Genomic DNA, 19,084 nt, shown 5'->3' with positions numbered 1-19,084 from the left:
ATATTTTATACTTGAAATAACGTAACCTCAAAGTATACGCATATAAAGAGGCGCGCTAAGAATTCAAATCATGAGAATCGCCAGCATCGAAATCTGGAAATATTAAAATCCGAATTAGTTCATTTTATTTCAAAGCAGATAGAGATATAAATCGAACCGCCGAAATGTTCCGAACGGCAATCGTGCACCTTCGAGTTTTCAAATTCAGAAGAGGAGAAATGGGTTGCGCGCGCAACCCAGTCATTTACATCGTTTCCTACTATGTTCACGCGAACATAGACCTTTGATAGCATTGGACCACGTCTCGTTTCAGATCTGGGATCATTGTTCAGATCTGGGATCACTGCTCTATGGAAGCTGGCAGATGACCTATTGTCAGAGTCGTATTCATAGTCCGAGCATAAGTGGCTAAGTCAACATTTTTGTTGACTTGAGATCGTCTTAAATAAAATTTTATTTTAAAAAGGCGTACCTTTTTGTTTTAAGGGATTACTTTGTATAGAATTTTCAAAGTTTCAGAGCATCGTGAAAATTGTAATCTTACGGAAGAATGTCTTAAAGTGTATCTCTGATTACATCATGACTTAAAACCGATAAGGCGGTCTTCATGTAGGACTGTGAATACGACCCTCAGTGTCGTCTGTCTGTTGTTTACCAGCTCACACATTTCGGGATCTTACGTTTCTGTGGCAATGGTGCTCATTACTGTCGATCAATTCTCCAGGAGGTTAGCCGCCGATTTCTCGTCCTCCTGGTTGGCTAAATCGCTGGCTCGGAGCCTAACCTTAGTTTTACTCAACTAGAACCTACGTGAGTGTCTCCGAGAATCAGGTATAGAATTTCGAGCAATTCTTTAATCTTAATATTTCTTAATTTTCTAACTTATTATCTAAGATGGTTTCTGGGCATAGAGGATTTATTTAACACTCGCGATCACGTGACGTTACTCTACGGTTTGGACTTCGGCGAGATCCGGAAAAGTTTTCTATATTTTCAGAATTCTAAATTCACTAACAAAAAACTTCATTACAATATATATTATACAATCGCAATGTGGTCCTGTCGAGCGTATAAATCTCAACTTGACTCTGAACTTATTTCTAGCCTACTTTTTCTTCTAGGTGACTGTAAACAGTGTAAAAGAAGCTATTTTTGAAAATAGAAAAAAAATTAAGTAGCTTTTTTTTAAATCAAATATAATTCTTAAATTAACTTTTGCAAAACAAAATAAAGGTTCCTATATGTCGGGAACGTTTCTTTGAAACAACCTTCGATCTAGAAAACTTTCTTTATTATGTATCATATAACATCAATCGGACAGAGGAGAAACTGCTTTACATGCTCAAATGGAGCTCTCTGTGGACCAACCTAAACAAGATTTTGATACTATATAAACGATGGGAATACTGCCAGACATTTTCTCAAAAATGCAACTATTTCTGCTTTGATACTGGCATAGACACAGATATTATTGAACGCTTTTATGTTATTTTAAAATCAATTTAAAGCGGTTGTCAAATAGATGTTAAAAAAATCGAAAATTATGAAAGAGCTACAGCACGCATAATATTGTGGAATTATACCTCTGACATTAAATGCCAAGGGTTCAAGTTAGCCCTAAAGAAATGAGCTGCAATGTTAACGAAACATCGGGAAAAATTTCTTGTTATCAATATTTAACCTAATTATTCTAAACCATTTTTATAAAAAACTTTTATTAGTGTTTTTTCGCATAAAAAAAAATGGTTTTCTTTACGCTAGTTGCTAACACTTTTTATCAAAGTCATAATTTGTAACAAAAAATTATCAAAAGTTACAATTACTGTTTTTAAAAATATTTTTATTAATACATTCCTTGTAAATGAGTTCTTCTCATAGTTAAATACATTTTTCTAAGCTTAAGGGTTTCACAATTCTCTTTAAAGCCATTTATATACGTCAAGCTTTATGAAACATGAACAATATAGATTGGTAATGACAATTTAATTAAAAAATTTTCCCATTCGGCCATTTATCCGACAATAAACTGACAGTGATTCTAAAATTGGATGTAGGACAATAAATAATTATTTGCGTAATTTTTAATAACAATTTCTGTATCAAACTGTCTATAACAATAATTATTCTGATAATCTTGATTGTATTATTATGAACCATTTTCGTGAAAGATGATTTAAAGTAAAACAGTACGGTATTCTCAATGAGGTACTGAGCATCAATTCACGGCCGATAGATACATTACCGACTGTTAAAAAATTAATATCCTATAGTCCTATAGTTGAAAGGTGGTCTCAGTTTGCCATAGAGAGATAGAAAAGTGAAACTGGCATGTTCGAGCTCGCATTCTAGGTATCTGTTTACATTATTGGATGTAAACATTCCTAGCGATTAAGTTACAGCGATCGTGCCGAATTCGAGTGGAGCTCATTTATGGCTTTTAGAATATATTTAATCTTCAAACAGTTTAATTATTAAAACAGTTTTCATAAATGGCTCTTCTTTAAAGAATAAGTTTAATTCATTATGTCGCATGGTAAATTTACAAGAACTATTAATTATTTAAACAATTTTCAATTAAAAATTAAGAGTTTAACTTCTTTCTACGAGAGAATTTTTTCACGGAGTCAACTAACCCTTTTCTATGTTGCTTTACAAAAGAACTGATAATTATTTAAACAATTTTATTTTAAAAATTAAGAGTTTGCCTTATTCTCCACAAGAAATTTCTTTACGGAGTCAACTAAGAAAGTCTATCCGCTGACTCTGTTGTATGTTTATTTGCAAATTTACAAGAACTGTTAATTATTTAAACAATTTTAATTAAAAAATTAAGTGTTTGCCCTTTTTTCTAGGAGCCAATTTGTTCATGGAGTCAGCTAACTCTTTTCAATGTTGCTTTGCAAATTTATAAGAACTAATAATTATTTGAACAATTTCGATGAAAAAACTAAAAGTGACTTTTTTTTCTACGAGTACTGCAAGTAAATTTGTTTACGGAGTCAACTAAGAATGTCTATTTTAGAAATAGAAAGAGCAAAATAAATTACGTTTGGAGGATGAACGGACAAAAAGTGGAAATTGTGGAGGAGTTCTGTTACCTAGGTTTTTGGTTTCAGGCAGAAGGAGGAAACGAGCTGCAGGTGAAGAAAAGAATTGAATGTGCGAGTAAAGTAATGGGGCAAGTATGGGGTATAGGTAAGAGAAGGTTCAAGAACGATTGGAGAATGAGGATCTGGTCGTTTGATGCGTTGGTGTGGGCGGTGTTGTGTTATGGTGCAGAGATCTGGGGATGGAAGGAACATAGGAAAGTAGAGAGTATGCATGAGCGATTCCTGAGGTGGGTAATGGGGGTTAGCTGGAGTTGCCCAGGGTATATGTTAAAAGAAGAGTTAGGAAGAGAAAATATGGTTACTAGACAAATTAAGAGAGCATGGAGGTTTGAAGAGAAGCTAAAAAGGGGAGAGGGAAGTAAAATTGCACAAGCATGTTTCGGTGAAATTCGGAACAATGAAGCGAGAGGTAATGTGGGAAATTGAAAATGGGAGGTAGAAAGGAGAAAAATGAGAAGGGTGTGTAATATTCGTGAAGGGGTTATGGAGTGGCAGGACATAGGAGTTAGAGCTATTGGTTAAACAAGAAGAAGAGAGACTCCACGAGTCAATTTGTTTACGGAGTCAACTAAGAAAGTCTATCCTTTGACTCTGTTGTACGTTGATTTGAAAATTTACAAGAACTGTTAATTATTTAAATAATTTTAATTTAAAAAATAAGTGTTTGCCCTTTTTTCTAGGAGCCAATTTGTTTACGGAGTCGACTAAGAATGTCTATCCGGTGACTCTTTTCTATATTGCTTTTCAAATTTACAAAAACTATTAATTATTCAAACAATTTTACTTCAAAAATTTAAAGTTTGGCCTTTTTCCTACGATTCAATTTGTTTTCGAAGTCAACTAAGAGTGTCTACCCAATGACTTTTTTCTATATTGCTTTGTAGATTTACAAGAACTGTTAATTATTTACACAATTTTAATTAAAAAAGAACTATTAATTATGTACATAATTTTAATTAAAAAATTAAGACTTTACACTTTTTGTACAAGTCAATTTGTTTACGGAGTCAACTAAGAATGTCTATCTGATGAGATATTTCTATATTGCTTTGCAAATTTGCAAGAACTTTCAATTATTTAAACAATTTTAATTGAAAAATTAAGAGTTTGCCCTTTTTTCTACAAGTCAGTTTGTTTACGCAGTTAACTAAGAATATATATTTTTTATTCTTTTGATTTTTAATTCTTTTGTTTTTTCTTTGCAACTTTACAAACATTATTAATTATTTAAACAATTTTACATTAAAAATCTCAAGTTTGGCCTTTATCCTACGAATCAATTTGTTCTCGAAGTGAACTAAGAGTGTCTATCCGATGACTCTTTTCTAAATTTCTTTTTAAATTTACTAGAACTATTAATTATTTAAACAATTTTAATTTACAAATAAAAAGTTTGGCCTTTGTCCTTCGAATCAATTTATTTTTAAAGTCAACTAAGAGTGTCTATCCGATGATTCTTTTCTAGGTTGCTTTGTAAATTCACAAGAACTATTAATTATTTAAACAATTTTAATAACAAGATTGAGAGTTTTTGATTTTTTTCTATAAGTAAATTTGTTTCTGAAGTTAAATAAGCATGTATATTTTCTATTTTTTTGCTTTTTTTATTCTTTTATTTTTGCTTTGTGAATTTCCAAAATCACTATTACTTATTGAAACAATTTTCCTTAAAAAATTTAAAGTTTGGCCTTTATCCTGCGAATCAATTTGTTTTCAAACTAAACTAAGAATGTCTATCCGATGACTTATTTCTATGTTTCTTTGTAAATTTACAAGAACTGTTAATTATTGAAAGATTTTCAATTGAAAAATTAATAGTTTGCCTTTTTGTACAAGTCAATTTGTTTAAGGTGTCGACTAAGAATGTCTATCCGGTGACTCTTTTCTACATTGCTTTGCAAATTTACGAGAACTATTATTTATTTAAACCATTTTATTTTAAAAATTAAGAGTTGGACGTTTATCCTACGCGTTAATTTGTTTTCGAAATCAACTAGGAATGTCCATTCGATGACTCTTTTCTATGTTTCTTTGTAAATTTACAAGAACTGTTAATTATTGAAAGATTTTCAATTGAAAAATTAAGAGTTTGCTTTTCTTTCTACGAGTAGGCTTCACTTTTTACGATAATTATCTAAAAATATCTTTTCGATGATTTTATTTCTCTGATGCTTCAAAAATCTACAACTATTAATTGTTTAAAAAAGGTTTATCAACATATTTATAACTTGGCTATTTTTCAAGGAAGAGGCAGCATTTGTTTACGGAATGAACTAAGAATGTCTTTCGATTATCATTTTGCACGTTACTTTGTAAATATATAATAATTATTAATCATTCAAACAATTTTCATAAATATATTGAGAGTTAGGGTATTATTCAAATTTGTTTATGAAGTTAACTAAGATTATCTTTTTGATGACTCTTTTCTATGTTATTTGTTAAATTGACCAGAATTATTGATTATTAATTATTGAAAGAAGTTTCATAAAAAGTTTAGAATTTGGCTATTTTTCAACGAATAGGGTTAGATTTTTTACTAAGGTTTAGTCACAATGCAGCCAAATACGAGTTTGCTCGAAGTACTCGCATTTGCCTGAACATTTGGTCAGAGGAGAGGAAAACTGCAGGAAACCACCTCCCTAGTTTAGTCGGGTTTCCAAAATTCGAGTACACAACTCAGTCTTTCTTCGTATATGGTACCTATGCGAAGTATGCATAAATAAAAGTTATTAAAGTAAAAATGATTATCGAGGTATTTTCCTAAAATTAATTTCCAAATAGAATAATTACAAATAAATTAGTGGGCCCGCGCATAAGAGCTACTACTTAGTATTTAATGAAAGTACTCACTAATTTTACAGAGACGCTGTCTGATAATGGTAGCTATTTACTCTCGATTAGTAGGATAGCTTTATAATATACACTGAAAAAAATTTGCATTGAATCAAGGAGGCTAGTTTACTTGGCTGATTTTACTTGAAAGAAGCAACTATTTTCTTTTTTCAAGGGACCGATTTTCTTGAATCAAGAAAATAATAGAATCAGGACAACTATTTGAATCAAGAATATATTTACTTTAAGCAAAAAACTATTGAGTTAAATTGTTCCATTATACTTATTTGCGTCAAGTTTAATAAAATATTGAATTAGGAATATTATATTCTCATGATAAGTAACTAAAACTCTAACGAAATGTTTCTTAATCCAAGTAAATTCATCTACTTATTATGACTACTATCTTAATTGAAACAAAATGTTCATGTTCTTGAGACGAGAAAATGAATGTATGCAGCGAAGAAATAATTTGTCTTAGAATAATGCTTGAATATTTTCCTTCAAATAATTATTAATTTGAAACGAATGTCAGATTTACTCCGAAGATACCTGTGTTATCAAGATAGAATCACATCAGTTTTTTCAACATAAGAACTGTAGACTTGATACGATAGACATCGCACACATACTATGAAAATTAATATATTGGTCTGAATTAATTTTCTTCTTACTGCATAAGTATCTTATTAAATATCGAGGCGTCCTAATGGTAGGATGCCAACGCACGCGACACGACTTGACGGTACTTATCCAAAAATTAAAACCATAAAAAACTAACCGAGAAGTTAGCGCTAGGAAGTATTGCTCGCGTATTTTTGATTAATTATCATCTAGTCGATCGCGTGCGTTGACATCCTATCGTTAGGACGCCTCGATATAATAATCGACAAGTTGACATGTTATGAAGTTGGTTCTCTTCGCCGCTAACTATTATTTTGAAATTCAATAATATTTATAAAATTAAAAACATTGGTGCACATAATCAATTTTATTTATGCAAATGTATATAGGAATTTGCAACTTTGATAAACTACTCACTTTGTGCTGACACGCAAATCAAATCACTCATAAAACTATTTAAAAAATTATAAGTTTATTGAATCGGTACGTCTTTGGTGGTAAGAAATTAACAATTTTAAATAGATTTGAAAAAAGTGTTTTTAATTTTGAAATAATTATGTAAGATTTAAAAGTAATTTCGTTTTTAAAATTATGAAAAGGTCATAAATGTGTTATGCTAATTTAAACTAAATAAGTTTTAGGTAACAGATTTTTTAACTTTAGAAAAAAATCTTAACCTAGCCGAATTCTAAGAATTAATTTTTCCTTAATGTAAAACAAATTCCTTTATCAGGCAGGAATGTTTTAAATAATTTTCAATTTTATATTCTTACTTGCTATCTGAAATAGTTAATATCTTGTTTTATATTTTTATGTTATTAATCGGCAATGCAATGCTACCCGTGTACTGTAGCGCGCATATAATGTTGCTATTTTACATAATTAAGTATCGATTAAAGTTTTTTCAAATAAAATTAACAGAATTAAGTTTTTCAGTCAATGAATTCAATGATCATAGAAAATTTCATTTCAACATGTCATTAATTATAGAAAATTTAATGCGCATAATATTATTATGTATATTTATAAAAACTCAATAAAAATTAAATTTTTCAGTCAAAGAATTCATCCAGCAATCACCCATATACTTACATAATTCTATTTTATTATGTAAATAATAAAAAATAAATATATGACAGCATAAAATAAAGTTCTTTGAAAAATCCTTTAAAATGCAATTATTACATTTTCTTAATAATTTAAAAAAATGTAATGCGTTTTTAAAGCAAAATATTTAAGAAAAAAGAATTCACTAACATTTTGAAAAACTGTATTAAGAATGCATTTCATTTTATAAAGGAACAATTAAAAAGTTGACAATTAAAAGTTTTTGAGAATGCAAGGAGGAAGCAAACAAATATTTTTCTGCCGACCACCGTGAGATTGCTTACCTGCAAGTTCTTGCACAGAATTCTTCTTCTTTACAGAATTCTTGTTTCTTCTGATTTCGAAGTATTTTATATTTAAAATAAAAATAAAGTATAGAGCACTTTTTTAAATAGGTAATATTTAAACTAGCGGTCAATTTTTTCTACACATTTTCAATTATTTTTTAGGAATTGTTATTTTAAATTAAAAACTGAGTTAAAAAGTATTTTAAAAGAATTTTATAAATCCAAAACTGTGCGTTTTACAAAGGTTTTTAAAAATCAGAAAATATTTATTTGTCACTCAGGTTATTAAAGCGTTTTTCAACTTAAAAGTTCTTTATTTTTTATATGCTTTAGATAGTTTTTAAGCGGATTAAATTTTTAAAGAAAAAAGTATTGAGCCCTTTGTAAAATAAGTAAAGTTCAATTATTTTTCGCATATTTTAAATTGTTTTTTTAGGAAAGCAATTCCATATTCAAATCTTTGTTAAAAAAGGTATGATAAAGGAATTCGATAAATTGAAAACTGTGCGGTTTATGAAAATTTTGGTATAGCAGAACAATATGTATTATTAATGTTATTAAAGCATTTTTGTACTTGCAACTCTTCTTCATTATTTATTACCTTTGGGTCGTTTTTAAGCGGTTTAAATATTTAAAAATAAAAAGAATTAAATACCTCGTTAAATATGTAAAACTTACTTCGCTTTTTCACATATTTTAAATTATTGTTTAAGAAAAGTTATTTTGCATTAAAAATGAGTAAAAAAGTATTATATACAATGAAAGAGTTGGATAAATTGAAAACTGCGTATTTTATGGAGAATTTTTATTTATTGTTAATTACTTTGAGATATTTTATATCATTTTTAAATAAATTAAGAAAAAAAGTATCGAGCCTTTTTTGAAATAAGGAAAATTCAATTCTAAAATTTTTCTAAATAAAAAATGGCATATTAAAGCTGAGTTCAACAACTTTTAGTTTGAAGTTGGTTGAAGCCCACCATATGACTTGGTACGACCCTGCCTCGAAATTCTTACCCAAGATTTTGTCTCCGAAATCCCAGTGATTCCATAGCGACGTCGGTAGAGCGCGCGGTTAGGGCACACGAGTTTAGTTAGTTAAGGTATAGGGTTCAATCCTCGGCGAGTGCGATTTTTCAAAGCGTCTAGGCGCGCGATTATGTGTGACTATGTTCTGCATTTGAATACATCTCTACATGAAGTAACACAATAAAGTTTTAGAATAATAAAATGCGATATTCTATCTAAGAATACATTTTCTCAGATTAAGAAAATGTACGCTTGTTCCAAGCATACCGTAGCAAGTACTTATTTATTTGGAACACACTCATATTCTATCGTCCCCATTCGAACCTGCGATTGACTTGAATGAAGTAATATTTACTTGATTCAAGAACAATTTTTTCCGTGTAGTGGCTTAGGCTCGAATATATTGCTAGAGATGCGCACTACCAACGGCCCCTTTTTTATCGACCAATGGCAATGAATCTTCATTTCCGGTCGATTGTAAAGTAGCCTGACCGAACAATAATAAACTTGCATTACAGAACCTATTCGATCGGTTAGTGGCCTAGATTCCCAGTTGCTCTACTGCTGATATATGTATATATAATTTGAAAAAAGACTTAAAAACCACCGCAGGGTCCAATTTGGAAAAAATACCATCCTTAAATGAGACCAGCTCTCAGTGGAACCGCGGTAAATCGCACGTATGACCACGCGTCAATAACCTCAGATGAGCGCAGTGATCCCAGATCTGAAACGAGATATGGTCCAATGCTATCTCAGGTCTATGTCCGTGTGAATGTAGTAGGAGACGATATAAATGACTAGGTTGAGCGCAACCCATTTCTCCTCTTCTGAATTTGAAAATTCGAAGGTGCATGATTGCCGTTCGGAAAACATCGGCGGTTCTATTTATATCTCGATCCGCTTTTAAATAAAATTTAGAAATTGGTATTTGAAGGTTTCCAGGTTTTGATGCTTCAATTTGGAGGTTATGTTTTTTTAGGTGTAGAAAATTACATTAATACTGATTCAGAATCATCTTGTAAAATCAATTATTTTTCAATGTTTAATACCTTACATTCAATTCCAAAATTTAATTTCAAAATTGTTTCAATTAAAAAAAAAATCATAATCGAATAAGTAAAAAATTGATCTGAACATCAAAAAAAAATTAAAATCGAACTTATTTTAAAGTTTTCAATAATTTCTTTAAAAAAAAAGGAAAGATGGAAAGATAATTGGATAGGCTGGATGGTGATTGGATATATTTTTCTTACAAAAAATTGTGGCCGCCCTGAAAAAAACGTGACTCATTTAAATAAATGATTTAAAAATATTTTTTTTATTTTAAACGCATTACAGTGTTATTTAGCATTGAGGTTCATTCTTTCCGAAACTTTCTCTTTTGCTTTTACTTTCGATGATTTTAGCAAAAAAGTCTTATTAACAAAATATATGAATTTTCAACCAAAAAGTTTACTTTTTAACAAAATAAATTAATTTTCAATCAAATTATTGGTGTTTTAACTAACACAATGTACAGGGTAAAGTTTCAACCAAAAATGAAATAGTTCATTTTCCAGGTAAGAACTGTGATAAAAAATTGATTTGAGCAAGAAAAAAAACGAATTTTCAACCAAATTATTAAATTTTTAAAGGAAAAGGTGATTTTTCGACCAAGAAAATTAATGATCCACAAAAAAGACACATTTTAAACAAAATATATGAATTTTCAACGAAATTATTTAATTTCAAAGTCAAAAAGATAAATTATCTACATAAACTTGAATTTTTTAAGCGAAAAATATGAGTTTTCAATCACAGTTAACTTTTCTACCAAAAAGTTGAATTTTCAACCATAATTATAAAACCTTGTTAAACAAAAAGGTAGTTTTTTTTACAAAGTAATTGAGTTCTTAGTGAAATAATCGACTTTTGAACCCAAGAAGATGTACAGTTACAACAAAACGACTTTGCAACCAAAGAATATTTACAGTTGATATTTCAACCCAAAAGTTTAATTTTCTACCAAAAAGTATACATTTTCCATAAAACAATTTAATTTCTACAAAGAAAGACGAATTTTTAACAAAATACATGATTTTCAACCAGGTCGTTAAACTTTTAACTAAAAAAGATCAATTTTTAACGAAATAGTTAAATTTTTAACCAAAAAATGGTATAGATTAATTGTTAGTTTCAAAAATTTATTTTCAACAAGACCTAAAACATATTTTCATCATAATAGTTATATTTTCCACGAAAGAGATGAACCTTCAAATAAAAATAAAAAAATTTGACCAAAGTGGTTTTTGATAGAAAAGAGGACTTTTTTACAAAATAGTTACATTTTCAACAAAACAATTAATTTTTCAACCAAATAATTGGGTAATCATTGAAACCTGGAAACATTCAAATACCAATTTCTTGATTTGATTTGAAAGCGGATCGAGGTATAAATAGAACCCCCGAAGTTTTCCGACCGGCAATCGTGCACCTTCGAGTTTTCAAATTCAGAAGAGGAGAAATGGTTTGCGTGCGCAACCCAGTTATTTATATCGTCTTCTACTATATTCACGCGGTCATAGACCTCTGATAGTATTGAACCACGTCTCGTTTCAGATCTGTGATCACTGGTTGAGCGGCCACAGGACGCAATGAAGTCGCAAGAACAGACCGCCGAAACCCTCGTGTCGCTACAGGACAAAAAGTACCCATGAGGTGACTGGCACTTCTGTTCCCTAACAAACGGCGGAGCAGGTCACCGAGACTCATGCCTTGAATTTTAACATCAGAAGTGAGAAAAGTGAATTACTCCATCTAGACGCTTCACTTCTTAAAGGCGAAGCAAAGAAAGCAGAGTTTACAATATTCCACCAACAGCTCCTTGACAAGAAAATGCACGGATACTTTCATAAATATGTACGAAACCAGTCCTTGTTGAAGGAGAAAACTTTTCCTTTTCTCAGATCAGGTCTTCATTCAGATAGAGAAGGTTTCATTTTGGCGTGAAAAAGGACGGTGTCATTTACACCTAAGTATACCGTGCATGAGTGCAACGAAATTTTATCCTGAATGGCTGTGACTGCCTAATACGTACGCATGTGTATGCGTCTGATTGTGCGGGGCCCGGTCGATACTACACATATCGGATCTACACCTGGTATGAACTCTGCACATTACGCGAAAATGTCGAGTCTACACATGCAAGTCTCCACACTTTAATCAACAATTTTTTATAAATAAATTTTTAAGATTGTACACATTAACTGTAGACATTAACTATACACATTTAAGTGTGCACGCTAAAACTCTGCACACTACCTCGAAGAAACTATGCACATTAAACTCTACATGCCCTTAATTATTTCCTACATATGCCCTACACGGTTAAATGTACACGCTATTATATTTACACATTTAACACTGCACGTTTAAAGCTTAAGTCTAATATTAATGTGTGGATACACATATTTTGTAATTATAATTGTGTTGAAATACTTGGAGAATCGGAATTTTCGCAAGCAGTACAAAAAGCCATAGGGCACCAAGTACTTAAAACGTATGTGCATCAAGGATTCAAAAATATATAATAAAGTTGAAAAAGCCCAAGGTATACTTCCCTATGTTCTGACGACATCAAACCCATGACGCAGGTGATAAAAACGCATCCTTTTAAGGGTAGCTTGATTTTAGGGGTTTCATTTTCAATAAATGAAAATTCAATTGATGCAGTGTAACAAGATCAATTTCAAATGCAAAAATAAAATTTCAGGTCGGTTCATAAAGACGATTATTATTATGAAAAATTTTAAGTGCGACAAGGAAATTTAAATCATCTAGCGCACGCGAGGTTACGAAACTCTACCCACTGCACTGGTCATTGGTGCGTGCAGCGGCAACCGCTAAAAAATAGGTTCAAATTTTCTTGGCGCGCTCGATATTTTTAAAAACATTGATCGATTTTAATAGTTCTTATAAAATTTCATTTTCGTATATTGAAGCTTATATGCTTGAGAATATTTAAGTCCTGAAACCAATCTACTTCAACCGGCCGCGCAAAAGTTTTATTTAATAATTCAAATAATTTTTAATTTGAAAAATATAGCAATGATACTCGAAACTCATTCTATTCCTTATAGCTTACTTAATTTTTTTAAATTCTCCTTGAAATTAATCGTCATCGAAATATCGTCATTAGAATTTTTACATTTTCATCAGAGAAGGAGTTAGATTTGTGTAAAATTCGACTCCCCCCTCCCATTATTCTTGTTGCATATCGACGTTTTAAAGCCTGCGTGCGCGATGAGTTTATACAAAATTAATCTATTAGATTGGCCTTTGGGATACGAACAGTTTCTCCTAATGAAGTTTTTGGATAAAAAGAAGATTGTCATAACAACTTTTTGAATTTTTTCGAAAAATTAAAATTTTGATGTAACAAAACATAAAGAAAAATAAAAAAATTCATTTTTTTATTAAAGTATGCAAGATACGACAAAAGATTAATGAGGAAAAATTGTGCACCCGAGAAAGGTCTACGAATCTATTATCATTAAATTTTTGATAGGAAACGTATTTTTCGCTTCATTCATAAAAAAAAGCATTCAAAATAGAAAAATTTAATTTATAGACAAACGACACAAGCTACAAAAAAAAAATAAAAGGCACACATTGTTTATTCAAAAAAGATCTAAAAATTTGTGCCTAAAATAACACTGAAAATAAAAAAATAAAACCTTTTGAAAAATAATGCAAGATAGGAAAACACGTAACTGACCAACAATTTTGCATTTAATAAAGCTGTATGGATTTGTATTAAACTTTTGTTTTAAGAATACATTAAAAATGGGAAAAAATAACATTTTGGAAAAACGACACAAGCTACAATAACATTTCAACTAATAAAATTTTTCACCTAAATTAATGTACAAATTTTCTTTGAAACACTTGACGCGAGGGTGCATATCATGAATTGTAACAATAGAAATTGATTAAAATGATACATTTTTATAGTAGCCAAGAGTAAAAATTAGTGAAAAGAAGGAGCAAATAATAAAATAATCATGAAAAATAAAATTTGGACATTATTTTGCAACATCTGAATAAGCCCGCCCTAGATATCATAAAGGGTGGTCCATTGTAGGTAGCATTTTCATTATGGCAGCGGGACCGCTTCACACCTTGCTAGAAACGTAGAACATTCCTAGAAGCTCCACGAGAAAAAATCAACTTGTTTTGCTCTTTGAAACATGTCATTCAAGACATATCTGTGAATCAGCGTATTTGAAATTAAGACGAATACTCTGCGCGTCAAGTTTATACAGGACGATGAAAGCAAAATACAAAATAATGAAAATAGTAGTTTTTCGTACTAATTTGTAAACAGCATTCCGCCAGGGCTTGAAAAAAATGATTTATATTCTATCATTTTGAAATGAAATCCACTAGAATTTTCCCCAAATGCTGTACATATATATAGAGGCCGTAATTTAAGTTAAGGCATTTATCTGCAGTTATCATTTTAAGTAGCGGATACGATTTAAAAAAATAGTAAAATCAGAATAAAGTACATATTTGGTGACGGACCAGGAAAGGTATTTTTCGCGGTTTATGTATAAGCTAAGGTGAAAAAGTTATATATAGTTTATATATAGTGGATAGGACAATAATATCTTTCATTTTTTTAATGAACTTTTCTATGTAAAACAAATGAAAAATAAAAGTGTTTTGTCGACTATATATAAATTATATGTGTATAACTTTTTCACCTAGAAGAGTTTTGGTGGACATGGATCTGTCTCACGTACACGGTACCCTTTCTTGCCCTGCACCCACTTCAGCTTTTAAGTAGACTCCCTATCTGTGAGGTTCCAGCAGTAGAACTCTTATACCGTGTAAAATGTCGATAATCGAACGGACCTATTTTTCTAACGTGTGGAGATAGAAAGGGAGACTCGTTTGATTTTCGTCTTCGAAACAGCATTGGTCCCACTGCAAGATTTTTGAAACGGCGCACTGCAGCGCCAAGGCGTATCTGGGTGCGAAGCTGAACCTTAATTCTGACGGCCCTCTCTACTAATTTTTTCTAGAAATCTAAAGCCCATGACCCAAAGCCGAATTTATGAAGGTTAGTACGGAGGTGTCATTATCTGAAATGCCTTATGACAAAACGCATTTCGCAGAAATATGCAGGGAAACAGAAACATGGGACGGCACTCTAACTGTAGTTCGCGTGATAATGAAATACTTTCAAGGTAGTAGTTTGTCAGGCCCGAATAAGTAAGGTGGGATATGGGGCCAAATCACGGCTGGTAGCTATTTTAAGCAATTTGGGCCGTTTGACGTGCAGGATAATATGGCTTAGTGATTATTAATTTTTTGCTTATTTGTACCATATTTCAATGGCCTATTTTATATCCTATTTCTGCTCTGAAATTTGTAATTGTTGTAAAAGAACTTTTTCGTTAATAAGGTTTTATGTCGATATTTCCGGTCAAAATTAAGAAGGTTACATAAGAAATATGGAAAATATAATTTATGTCTACTATCAATTCGAACAAATAAAAATTAGGTGAAATTTAATTTGTATAAATAAGAATTGTGACAATAATAGCACGGAATCGACAGTTTGGAAAGCTCCAAAGGGGACATACCGTTATATCCCAAGCAGTGAACATTTTACACATTACATTTTACACATTACATTGTTGAATACAAATCTGCTGCCACCATTTTGAAATCGAAAATTTTGAAAAAATTTAAAACGTATTTTTTTGTATCTAGGTGACTGATATCAAGTCAGATTTTTAAATTTTTGAATAGCCGATCCAATATGGGTATTAAAATCATGAAACGGTGTATGAATCTTAGTAAAAATAACTAAAACTAAAGACATTTTTTGGTAGTTGATTACGAACCTTAAATCAGATTTTCAAAATTTTAAATGGCCGATCTAATGTGGCGGAACAAAAACTTGGAAAAAGTATGCAATTTTGTAACAATCTGTACCTCGGAATTGTTTCGGGATCTAATTCTGAATATTAGGTTACATTTTCAATATTCGAGACGGCGAATCTTTTGTTTGTCAAGATTAGTAACCAGGGTTTTTTGATCGTTTATTACAATCTTTAGTCGGATTTACAAAACTAAAATGGCTGATGGCAATTTGCAGGTTAAAAGTTTGAAAGGTTTATAATTGTTCATAAGAAAGGTTTTTTACTCATTTAAAATTAAATTACAAATAATATTCGTAATCAGTGCCTGGCCTCAGTTTTTAAATCGAGCCCTAAATAATCGACGTACTGATTTTCTTAATCCTTTATATAAATTTTCAAAGTTTTTCGTCTGCCATATTGAATCAGATATTACTGTGTAAACATCTTAAACATCGATATGGGGAGTTGCACCTGATTTGAGTTAAGCCAGGGTTCGAAAGAGTAACGCAACCCTCTGACATACGCGTTCTGACACATACGTTGTGTCGTGTTTCAGAGACCGGAAGTTTGCTTTTCTTCACCGACTCAAAGGAACCATTTTTAATAAAATAACACATAGTTTCTTTTCACTTATGCTCATAAAACGGGGACTTTTACCACCTGTCATACAATAATTGAAACAAAAATGTACAGTTTCTTATTCTGAAAACTACGGGTCTTGTTCAACCCATTGGAAAATAGATATCTTAAAACTTTTGCACGGCACTATATATAAAATAAAGTAAATTTTTATATTCCTACAGTACTTGAGTTATTATTTGCTTTATGTAAGATTACAATTTCAGTTAACGTTTCCCGAAAAATCAAAGCTGACCTAAGGTTCGCAATTAGATGCTATAGTCATTGTGAATTTTCTTTTGTTAAACCTTTTTCAACTTTAAGAAAGACATTCTCATAACGTTTCTCGTGCTTTGCACTCGATTGTGTCTAAAAATTTGAGCTTTCCTTTGCTATGTACAATACTATTAGGGATTGTCCATATATTACGTAAGACGTTTTTCTGTTGTTTGAATAAAGACGAAAATAATATTTTTATCAAGTTGAAAAGGACACAGCGATATAAACAAAAGAAAAATGTCTTACGTAATATATGGACGATCCCTTATGTCAAATGTATATTATATTTATTTCTGCACCTAGAGCTGGTACTGCTTATTCAGATATTGTAAAGCAATTTACACATTTTATTTTTCATTATAACTTTAATATCTCCTCCTTATTTTGCACTAATTTTCATTCCCAGCCACGTGTAAAAATAAAGAAGTGCGCATAATATATAAAAAAATTGTTTTGTTATTCAACTTTTTAATGCAATTTATATCTTTTCCATAAATTTAATTTGTTAATTTTCAATATTATTTTTTAAGATTCAAATAAAAAATATGCATCCTAGGCGTAAATTGGCTCGCAGAAGATATTTAGATGTATTTTCGGCAAAAAATGTAACTAGTTAAAGTGTTATGATAGCTTGTGTCGTTTTTCCAAAAATTTATTTTTTTATTTATTTTGAAATTATTTTTATAACAAAATTTTATTGCAAATTTGTCAATATCTTTTCAATGCACAATTTTGGTCAATTCTGTGGTTTCGTACCTCTCATAACACAGGACCGCAAGCCGCATAAGCCTGAAACATAAGAGGAACTATGTGTACCCTATGTTTTTGAGGTCGCCTAATCCGAATCAGGTGTCCCTTTGACGTCATCAGGTCAGCATCAAGGGCAGTTTAAGTTCAAACTTACAAAATTCATTACTTGCCAACTCAATAAGGGCAACTTCAAGTTTTAGTGGTCGCTGAATTTGAATCCGGTGTCCGTTTCACACAATCAGGTTACTACCAAGGCCAGTTCAAGGTCAAACCTACAAAATTCATCGCTCACAAACTAAATCAGGGTACTCTCAGGTTTAAGTGTTCGCTGAATTCGAATCCAGTGTCCGTTTGACACCGAAAGGTTAGTATTAAGATCAGTCAAAGGTCAACCCTACAAAACTCATCGCTAACCAACTAAATTAGGACACCTTTAGGTTCAAGTGGTCGCTGAATTCTAATCCGGTGTCTGTTTGATGCCATCAGGTCAGTATCAAGGTTAGTTCAAGGTCAACCCTACAAAATTCATTGCAAAGCAAATAAATCAAAGTGCTTTTAGGATTAAGTGGACATCTTGAGATAAAGGTTAAGAGATTTTAATAGTCAAATTTGGAGAAACTTGAATAGTTTTTATGTGGTATTTATACTGTTTAGAATTTTTAACCTTGCCGCTATTCAAGAATGCTATAATATCAGGTACTTCCTGAATACATTAAATTTAAACTTACTTAATACAGCGTGAGAAACGCTATAAATTCAGTTGAAGTGCTTTCAGCGTTACCCATTATGAACCACGTGAAGGTACCTTTTCTTTTAGAACTTACCCGTTACAGAAACAGGGGTGCCATCACCAGGTTTATGTGATGTATAAAGTATATTTTTTCTTGACTTGAATTTTCACGACAAATCATAGACAGAGAGATACTAAGTTTTTTCCCTCGTCTTTGCAGTGTCTGCTAATGTCTCTTAGAGAAGTCGAACCAATTATATGCGGAATCCAAGAATGTTTAAGACTTTCTTTGCTCCACCATAACAATTAATGTACATATTTTTACAGCATCTTTTAAAGACCTTCTATTTTCTTGGGTATAATGTATCTACCATATACGACACAAACTGTGTTTCGATTATCACAAGGTGGCATGGTAAAGAAAAGAAGGTGGTTTGAAGAAATACTTCCAAGAAATGAAACTAATTAAAATTAATACCAAATAGATAGTCACTTGGAATAATATTATAACTTCCTAATGTAACTTCCAAATGTTAGGTTAGTTATGGCCGTCGACATTTAAACTAAAGCAGGGGTGTATAGAACAAGTCATGACCGTCTACATATACAATTAGGTATTTTCACTTCAAACATTAGCTAACTTCACTTTGTTAAATACAGAAAATCTAGAGAAAGTTTCTTCGAACGCCCAGGCATCAGTGATCCCAGATCTGAAACGAGACGTGGTCCAATACTATGATACGTCTATGTCCGTGTGAATATGGTAGGAGACGATATAAATGCCTGGGTTGCGCGCGC

The 19,084-nt window shown here is 31.2% G+C and overlaps 1 protein-coding gene and 1 long non-coding RNA gene across 4 annotated transcripts in view; one reads left to right on the top strand and one right to left on the bottom strand.

Moving 5' to 3' along the window:
• Window positions 1–19,084, bottom strand: part of LOC117170347 (neuronal acetylcholine receptor subunit alpha-7-like) — a 1,604,403-nt gene that overhangs the window by 545,263 nt on the left and 1,040,056 nt on the right. The window lies entirely within an intron of this gene.
• The window catches only part of LOC117170349, a 371,702-nt gene continuing 352,960 nt past the window's right edge, over window positions 343–19,084 (top strand). For all 3 annotated transcript variants that reach the window (XR_004466771.1, XR_004466769.1, XR_004466770.1), the window contains exon 1: window positions 343–831. This is a non-coding gene — a long non-coding RNA (uncharacterized LOC117170349). The remainder of the gene's footprint in view (window positions 832–19,084) is intronic.

The sequence above is a fragment of the Belonocnema kinseyi genome, chromosome 3 (genome assembly GCF_010883055.1).
Source record: "Belonocnema kinseyi isolate 2016_QV_RU_SX_M_011 chromosome 3, B_treatae_v1, whole genome shotgun sequence".
In the NCBI taxonomy this organism is placed as follows: Eukaryota; Metazoa; Arthropoda; class Insecta; order Hymenoptera; family Cynipidae; genus Belonocnema; species Belonocnema kinseyi.
Note: the sequence above shows the minus strand (reverse complement) of the source record. Positions and strands in the feature narration are given on the sequence as shown.